This window comes from Portunus trituberculatus, unplaced genomic scaffold (assembly GCF_017591435.1).
Source record: "Portunus trituberculatus isolate SZX2019 unplaced genomic scaffold, ASM1759143v1 PGA_scaffold_382__1_contigs__length_22027, whole genome shotgun sequence".
Lineage (NCBI taxonomy): Eukaryota > Metazoa > Arthropoda > Malacostraca > Decapoda > Portunidae > Portunus > Portunus trituberculatus.
This window is the reverse complement of record NW_025541550.1, coordinates 8,803-19,458: the sequence shown is the minus strand read 5'-3', so window position 1 is coordinate 19,458 and position 10,656 is coordinate 8,803. Positions and strand designations below refer to the sequence as shown.

At 36.9% G+C, this 10,656-nt stretch overlaps 1 long non-coding RNA gene across 1 annotated transcript; it reads left to right on the top strand.

The window, feature by feature from the left end:
- The first annotated feature begins 6,762 nt into the window (after positions 1–6,762).
- Positions 6,763–8,756, top strand: LOC123500514. The gene is made up of 3 exons (XR_006673363.1): positions 6,763–6,963; positions 7,314–7,410; positions 8,700–8,756. It is a non-coding gene; the product is annotated as an uncharacterized LOC123500514 (long non-coding RNA).
- Positions 8,757–10,656: the final 1,900 nt, after the last annotated feature.

Genomic DNA, 10,656 nt, shown 5'->3' with positions numbered 1-10,656 from the left:
TTGCATCTTTATCTGTCTTCTACCGCTGTTTTCATGCTGTCTGCTCTTCTGAACTTGCTAACTGCTTGCCTTCCCCCCTCCTGCGGCCTCGCTGCACAAGACTCTCTACTTCTTCTCATCCCTATTCTGTCCATCTTCCTAATGCAAGAGTTAACCAGTATCTTCACTCCTTCATTCCCTACACTGGTAAACTCTGGAACTCTCTACCTGTGTCTGTATTTCCACCTGCCTATGACTTAAACTCTTTCAAAAGAGGAGTGTCAAGACACCTCTTACGTTAACTGGACCCTCCTTTTAGATTTTTATGTTTCTCTTTCTACTTTTCTTTTAACAGGGCCTGGCAACCAGCGGGATTTTTTTTTTTTCCAACACTGTGTTTGCCCTTGGCCAGTGCCCTTGTAATGTAAAAAAAAAAAAAAAAAAAAAATCGAGGAGTTGTAGCCTTGTTGTCCCGGTGTGTGGTGTGTGCCTGGTCTCAGGCCTATCCAAAGATCGGAAATAATGAGCTCTGAGCTCGTTCCGTAGGGTAACGTCTGGCTGTCTCGTCAGACTGCAGCAGATCAAACAGTGAAACACACACACACACACACACACACACACACGTAGTGTAGCGGTTAGCACACCCTGCTTACAAATGAGAAGACGCGGGTACAAGCTCCGGGCGCAGTGGAGCAAATGGGCGAGCCTCTTAATGTGTAGCCTCTGTTCACCTAGTAGCAAGTATAGGTACGGGATGTAACTCGAGGGATTATGGCCTCACTTCCCCGGTGTGCGGATTGTGGTGTGGTCTCAGAGCTTATAGACCGAAGATCGGTCTATAAGTTCTGAGCTCTTACCGTAATAGGGAAGGCTAGGTGACCACCAGGCGACCGTAAATATATACAATGAATGCACACACACACACACACACACACACACACACACACACACACACACACACACACACACACGCACCTTGGCGCAATAGTTAGCGTGGTCAATTCTCAATCAGGCGGTCCCGTGCTCGTGAAAATAACAGCAGAATGTAACAAAAGATGCAACTCTGAGACGTTTAGAAGGAGGACGAAGACAGTCAGAGGAGAAGAGGTAATAAGACTGTAAGACAAAATGCTTTTGATTCTTTATGTCTAGAGAGAGCGGTGAGAATGAAATGCCCTTTACATGTGAAGCATTCTCCGCGTATGGAACTTCATAGAAGCTGTAATAGATCAAGATGAGATGTGAAGCTTCCACTATATATATATATATATATATATATATATATATATATATATATATATATATATATATATATATATATATATATATATATATATATATATATATATATATATATATATACATAAGAGAGGAGGACTGGTTAAGGGCAGCAAAATCTATAGAAAAAGCCCCACTCAGTTGCCCGTCTCCTTATAGAAGCAATATAATTAACCAAAGGATAGGGACAAACGTCAGGATACCTTGCTCTTGAATGAAGTATAAAGGCGGGTCAATATGCGACTAAAATTGTAAGTCGCTAAATCTATCGACTGAGCCCTTTTAGTTGGAACATAACGACTGAGAAGTATTGGCTGGTTGGCGGGAACTGAATGTAAACAAACAGCTATTGAACAAGATGTCTTCCTCCGGCGATGACGATTGCGATCAAATGAAATCATCACAAGTATTCAATCCTCACCTCCAACAACACTCTGCATAGAGGGAAACAGTTCCTGGAGAGTGGCAGTTATCTCATTGAACGTCGATTTGCGTGAGCTTTTTTTGACGTATAATTCACTTTTCAGGGTCCCAGATGTGCTCTTTTTCCCTCACCAACTCCAACATCTCTATATCTGGACACCACATTTTCAAACCACTATTGAATCACGAAGGTTGTGTTGAGTGGAGACATGTTGGAATTGAGTATGCATACAACCAACACGCTGAGCACAGAGTCAAGGTGATCTCTATTGAATCACGAAGGTTGTGTTGAGTGGAGACATGTTGGAATTGAGTATGCATACAACCAACACGCTGAGCACAGAGTCAAGGTGATCTCTATTGAATCACGAAGGTTGTGTTGAGTGGAGACATGTTGGAATTGAGTATGCATACAACCAACACGCTGAGCACAGAGTCAAGGTGATCTCTATTGATATACCGAATCGATCGTGACGGTTCAACTTTGTCACCCACGGCTTACGGTATCGAGAGCTGCATTTAACATTTGTTCATTCTGTAACTATTGTTATGATTGATTCCGAAACATATTGTAAGTATTTATTATGTAGTGTTGTGTGTGACGACTTTAAGAAGATAATGGTGGCAAGTATTGTGTTTTGGCAGAGTGGAAGAGAAATCAGTGTACGGCATCTTTTATTGTTTGTTTGGTGTCAGCGGCATCATTATCACCATGGTCGTGAGCAGCCTCGTCTCTCTGTGTACTGCTAAGTGTTGTAAATACCTACTAATTACTGAATTTCTCTCCTCATCCGTACTATTAGATGGGACTCATCAAAAGATGCTAAGATAAAATTGAAGATATTACTGATATGCGGCAAACTTTTATTCAGAGTAACGCTGCTTGTAACTGCTGCATTGTTGCATGAGGCAATTGTGTAGTTCCTGATAATGGTACATTCAACAATTCATTACCTTCTTCATTTTGGAACCAGTTTTAAACCATTAGCATATACTCGATGTAGAAAATCTACTCATTCTGATAGAGGAGTAGGCAGTGTAGGCAGTTACTGCTGTGTTGAAAGGGTCCCAGGAAGAGCGATGAAGAGGATATTGCAAGCCTGCTGCTGGCCCTCTCCGTGTCCTTTGTGTCCATTTCTTTCGTGTCTCATTAACAAAACACTCAAGTTACAGCTATCGTGAACTCCTACGATCCTGCACTACAAGCACTACAACACGTACACAATCTTGAAAATGTTATAGATAAAAGTCAAGTCAAACAGTCAAGCTCCATCTCTGCTTGTATCCTTCCTCATTTGTATTTCATGCATTTCACGGCATCGCTCTGCACCACTACCACGTTTTCAAGGCTTTTAATCTTCTTTGTACCTCTGTTTGTTAGTCAAGCCTCTTTATCAAACATTTATTGTGATTTACATCAGCAAAAGTTCTTATAAAGAATGTACGTATTAATTCTTTTCTGACCTTCGTAATTTGAAACATCAATTTCAATTCATTTAAGGTTTCCATAACTATTACTTAACTAAATATCAAAATACTAAATGTAAACATCCTATCATTATTCCTCCATCACTAATATTAATTACTGAATTACTTGCTTTCAAGACTACATTACAACTTCTAATTCCACTCCCCTGCCCGCTGCCTGAAACTCCTCTCTCTCTCTCTCTCTCTCTCTCTCTCTCTCTCTCTCTCTCTCTCTCTCTCTCTCTCTCTCTCTCTCTCTCTCTCTCTCTTGTGACAAAGACATGAAAGAAACGTTGCATTTCACACGTGGTTGTGGATGGACCGGCGACTTTCACACAGGAGGAAAAGCCAGGCCTTGGTAGAAAGGGAACTTGTGTCATTGAACATGTTGGTATGGTGGTGAGTGTTAACGTTCTGTTATTACCCCGCGTGTTAGTTGGTTTTGACTTAATGAGCAACATGTTCTACTCTAAACAAAGTAATATAATTTGAATGTGAACTGTGAAGAGGCCACACAGGCCAGGAATCCTTGATATTGTATGGGAGAGGTTATTCTACGCAGGCAGTAGTGAGCAGGCTCCATGTTGTCAACCTATCTGTTTGCAGCTTGACAGATTTGCATTTATCTTAACGAGAAACTACATTTAATCATTTTCTTTTTCTTTTAAGAAGAATAAGTACACCCATTGAATTCCATATTTGCATCTGCTGTTATTATCAATATAAAAAGTTTACTTTCCTTTATTATGCTTTTGAATATTTGTCTTGTAAGAGAAGGCAATAGTTGGCAGGTTCTTGCAGGGACTTGCTACAGGACCAGTACAGGCGCTGGACAGGAAAAGCACACTTCATATTGTCCTGTACAAGTAGATCATATTTTCTAATACAGGATATTAAATTTGATTCATATAAATCATGACTTTTACTCTGATATAAATATATTTGAATCAATTATTTGAATATTTTGATTTCAACCAAAACAACACTGGTGGGAGAGTGAGAGCGAGAGAGAGAGAGAGAGAGAGAGAGAGAGAGAGAGAGAGAGAGAGAGAGAGAGAGAGAGAGAGAGAGAGAGAGAGAGAGAGAGAGAGAGAGAGAGAGAGAGAGAGAGAGAGAGAGAGAGAGAGAGAGAGAGAGAGAGAGAGAGAGAGAGAGAGAGAGAGAGAGAGAGAGAGAGAGAGAGAGAGAGAGAGAGAGAGAGAGAGAGAGAGAGAGAGAGAGAGAGAGAGAGAGAGAGAGAGAGAGAGAGAGAGAGAGAGAGAGAGAGAGAGAGAGAGAGAGAGAGAGAGAGAGAGAGAGAGAGAGAAATTTTACCACAAACAATGAAGACCCGAACAAAACCCATGACCAATTAATATATAACCTCCACGGCTTCCTTTCCCCAACAGGTAATGGGATATGGAGGTCACACCTGCCCATACCTGCCCTCACCTGTCCATACCTGTCCTAACCTGTCTTTACCTGTCCACACTTTTCCACCTCTGGCGACACCTGTTCATACTTTTCCTCACCTGTCCTAACCTTACCTCACCTGTACATACCTGTCCTCTTGATATATGTCTATACTTGTCCACACCTTACTTGTCTTATCCACACCTGTCTTCACCTCACCTGTCCTCGTGGCGCATTTATTGACACACACACAGACAGACAGACAGACACACACACACACACACACACACACACACACACACACACACACACACACACACACACACACACACACACACACACACACACACACACACACACACACAGATAGATATATTTATAGACCACAAAAATGCAGAAATTTCACTATAATTTTGAACAATTGGGTTATGGTCCATATTAAAAACTAAGGAAAATGTGATCATGATAGTAATTAACCACAAAATCAGAATATTACACTATAATTTTGAACACACACACACACACACACACACACACACACACACACACACACACACACACACACACACACACACACACACACACACACACACACACACACACACACACACACACACACACACACACACACATCTATTACTGGAAAATCGAACCAATAACAGGTAAACGATAAAGAACAGTGGCGAACCAGTGAGCCAATGAGAAAAGGACACATACACACATACATACATAAAAAATAACATAAACAAAGGAATTATGACTTATGGTAAGAAAGAGTAACAAGAGAAGTAAAACTCTGAATAAGAAAGTAAAAGTGAAAATAGCATAGAGGAATTATGTCTAGGGGTAAGAAAAAACAAAAATGAAAATAACGTAAACAAAGGAATTATAGCTAAAGGTGAGAAAAAAGACAACGAAAGTAAAAATATGAATAAAAAAAGTGAAAATGAAAATAGCATAGATGAATTATGACTAAAGGTAAGAAAAAGAACAATAAAGATAGAAACATTATTAACTCCTTTAGTACTGGGACGCATTTTTATTTTGAGTTTTGGGTGTGATTAGACGATTTTATTGACATTAGGAAGGATTTATGGAGCTCACAACATTAATGGTCAGAGTCTTCACTATTTGAATCCCCACGGAAGTTCCTGAAGCTGTATAAAATCACCAAATTGTAAGCAGAATGAATAAGGAAACATTTCCTGTACTGAAGTGTAAAAAAAAAAAAAAAAAAAAAAAAGGAATATTGATTAGGGCAACAAAACTGAAAACAAAATAGATGCCTGAAAAAAATAATAGATAGCAAAAATGAATCAATAACAAATAAGAAGGAAGAGAAGACGCCAATAACGAAAGAGAATATCCGTAAGTACGAGAAGAAGAAGTAAGAGGAAACAAAAGACAAAGACAAAGAAGTGGGCATGTCAAGTGAAAATAACATAAATAATAGTAACAATAAATAAATAGCAAGTGAGAACTAACACAAGATTCTAAAACAGTAAAAGAGAAGACGCATAATAAAAAGAGACCAAAAGGTAGAGAAGAAAAAAGAAAGCCTCAAAATAATGTAAATAATAGAAGAAAATAAGTAGATAGCAAATAAGACTCAAGGAGGATATTTTAACGTGTACTGTATGATTGAGAGAGAGAGAGAGAGAGAGAGAGAGAGAGAGAGAGAGAGAGAGAGAGAGAGAGAGAGAGAGAGAGAGAGAGAGAGAGAGAAGAGGTAAGAACTAACAACAAGAGTAATGGACATAAAAAAAAGTGAAAATAAAAATAAGTAAGAGAAAAAAGTAAATAAATAGCAAATAATACTGACATTCTCTCTCTCTCTCTCTCTCTCTCTCTGGTTCATTTTTCCTCACCGCTAAACATGTCAGGAATACTCTGCGTGACGTCACCTTTGATATCCCCGCTCACCCACACCCCGCCTCCACACACCCCTGTCCTCTCGTACCCCCCTCCTCCCGCCCCTTGCCCACCGGCCCCGTGTGCCCGTGATTAGTCTGCGCCCGGGGAGCGAAATTTTGTTTCCCAAACGATTCGGAGTGTGGGGGCGGGGCTTAAGTGATGCGTGTGTAGAGAAAACGAAATTTATGGTTAACTTAATGATAATATTTTATTAACAATCACACTCTCTCTCTCTCTCTCTCTCTCTCTCTCTCTCTCTCTCTTGATTATGGAATGTATATCTATAACTAAATGAAGGGTTCTCAACTTTGGGGTAGACGTATCTCCTGTGGTAGACTACTGGAGAGGAGTTCTGTGGATACGTGACAGGTAATACAATAGTCACTCTTGCTAGTTTTCTATAGATCGCGTCGTTTCTCACGCGTACGAAACAGGTACCGTCATCACAAGCACGACTGTTAACACGCAGATATCAAAAGATTTCCTTCTCTCGTGTGTCATACTTTGAAGGTATGTTTCAAACACTCTTACTTTATATCTTATATGTAGCCCACTCATTATGTTCATAGTCACAGTATTAAGAGTTCCACTCCACAAGAAGTCTCAATGCAATAGGGTTTTGTGTGGGGTTTTGTGGTCATGAATGACACTTAACATTACGTGAGCATATCAGCATCACCTCAGTCATTTAGTTTGAATTTTTTGTGCACAATAATACCTACTTCAGCACCCGAGCTGTAGCAAACCAATCTGCATTCTTTCTGCCTATATAATACGTATATGTAGCTATACTTTCACGTGTAATTTTATTTATCACATTTGTAAGTATGGTAGACTAAAATGCCTGAAACCAATTTTAGGTTTCGAGCATGGAGAATTGTTAAATCAAGAGCAGGTACCGTCATCACAAATAAGACATCAGAAAATTTCCTTCTCTCGTGTGCCATGCCTTGAAAGGTACGTTTCAAACAATTTTACCTTATATCTCAAATGTACTCATTAAGTTTATTAGTCATAGTATAAGAGTTCCACTCCAAGTGGTTGTTTTCTTATATATATATATATATATATATATATATATATATATATATATATATATATATATATATATATATATATATATATATATATATATATATATATATATATATATATATATATATATATATATATATATATATATATATATATATATATATATATATATATATATATATATATATATATATATATATATATATATATATATATATATATATATATATATATATATATATATATATATATATATATATATATATATATATATATATATATATATATATATATATATATATATATATATATATATATATATATATATATATATATATATATATATATATATATATATATATATATATATATATATATATATATATATATATATATATATATATATATATATATATATATATATATATATATATATATATATATATATATATATATATATATATATATATATATATATATATATATATATATATATATATATATATATATATATATATATATATATTTGTCACATCGTATGTATTTGGTTATAAGTAATATACCCAACCAAAACTTATTATCCAAATCATGTAAATCAGACTGATTAAAACAACTTTTGAAGTGATAGCAGGGGTGAATCTAGGGGTGGGGTTCAACCTCCCTCTCAGCAATTCCTTTGATGGAACATTGGGGGTAAAATACCACATGATTTTTGGCAAGGGGAAATATCTTATTTCAGAGAGAGAGAGAGAGAGAGAGAGAGAGAGAGAGAGAGAGAGAGAGAGAGAGAGAGAGAGAGAATAACATGGTATGCTTGTAGGTGGTGAAGTAGAAGTGGCTAGACACTGGAGTATGGAAGAATCATCTAAAATTTTAAGTCTCCTCTCAGGAAATCAGTCGGTCGGGAAAAGCTTCTCTCAGGAATCCCATTGAAATGCGTGCAATGTGGGCTGTGGCCCCATCTTGCTGGAACCACACGTTTCCATTATCCAGGTCCATATTAATGAGAGCAGGCATAGAAAAACTCCTGAGCATTGTCACATAGCGTTCTGAAGTCACTGTTACGGCACCACCGTTTTCTTGGAAAAAGTAAGGGCCAATGATCCCTACTCTTGACACTTAAACTGGCCTGCGCGCTCACCTGATTTAGCCCCTGTGATTATTTCCTGTGGGGATATTTCAAATCCCTGGTTTATAACGACCGTCCACAGACCCTGGAAGACCTACAGAACGCCATCCGAACTGAAATAGCCAATATACCGCTCAACATGCTGGAGAGAGTAGACCAAAGCTTCCGAAATCGTCTGAATCAGTGTATTGACAATGGAGGTGGACATTTAAAAGATATTGTCTTTAAAACAGTGTAAAAGTAAATCTCCCATGTTGTGTGAAAGGCATAAAGGAAGAATAAAGAAATGTGAAGTGTGAACAGGTTTTTATTTCATTCTCAAATCGGGAAGTATCCGCGCCCCACCCTGTATATATATATATATATATATATATATATATATATATATATATATATATATATATATATATATATATATATATATATATATATATATATATATATATATATATATATATATATATATATATATATATATATATATATATATATATATATATATATATATATATATATATATATATATATATATATATATATATATATATATATATGTATATAATTATATATAATTATATAGAGAGAGAGAGAGAGAGAGAGAGAGAGAGAGAGAGAGAGAGAGAGAGAGAGAGAGAGAGAGAGAGAGAGAGAGAGAGAGAGAGAGAGAGAGAGAGAGAGAGAGAGTCTGTGTGTACGTACGAGTAATGTGAGTCTGTCGTAGTTAGTCTTCCTATCCACCCGTTTTCTTTTCTGGTAAAAATGCTCACCCCCATTCCCTTCCCGAACACAGATCCCATCCAACCACCCAGCAACCACCCACCCCGCATCCCCGTGACGTCACTGGGTGCGCAGAACTCGGAAAGCGGGATAACCCTGTATTCTCTTAATACTGGGATAGTCTTTTTTCCCCTTCGTCTCATATTGTTTGAACTGGACTCTCATATCAGTGGCACACAGAACACAAAGCTGAACTCACACCCTCGTTGTTGCTGTTGTTTTTTGTGTACATACAAACGAAGAATATCTTACGGTGGTGAGAATGAGTCAAAAGTCAGACACTTGGACGGTCAGTGGGAAGATGAGAGAGAGCATTGAGGCAGCAGAGATGTGGTTTACCAGGAGGCGAGGTTAACTACTGAGAGAGCAATGGAGAGGCCTGGCACTGGTGATCACGGTAAGGACTAGACAGTGACGTTATGTGAGGCACCAGAAGAATGCTAAGAATGGTTTGAGTGGCGAGGTTAACTACTGAGAGAGCAATGGAGAGGCCTGGCACTGGTGATCACGGTAAGGACTAGACAGTGACGATACCAGAAGAATGCTAAGAATGGCTTGGGTGGTTAAATAATGCGAGAGCAGTGGATAGACCTGGCATTGGTCTGGCATTGGAAGGAACCAGTGAGTTCTAGAGGCAGAGTGACAAGATTTCTACATGATTAACTCGAGAATCACTCTTGAAGACCTGTAGGTTTTCAAGACTGGAGGTGAACTGATATTGGTCACCGAGGAGGAAGGGAGAACCAGGATTCATTATTATCTGTTATTCATTTCTTGTTTCATCATCTTGTTTACACACATTTTCAATTAATCTTGCTCTCATTTCATTTTCGGGAATGTAAAGGAAAACCACTACCACCACCGCCACCGCTGTCAACACAACACAACACAACACAACAACAACAATATCAACATCAACAACATCTATAACGAGAACAACATCAACAACGGTAACTGTAAAGATGATGAAAATATTACTAGTAGTAATAATGATAATGATAATAACAAAAACAACAATGGCAATAATAATAATAATAATAATAATAATAATAATAATAATAATAATAATAATAATAATAATAATAATAATAATAATAATAATAATAATAATAATAATAATAATAATAATAATAATAATAATAATAATAATAATAATAATAATAATAATAATAATAATAATAATAATAATAATAATAATAATAATAATAATAATAATAATAATAATAATAATAATAATAATAATAATAATAATAATAATAATA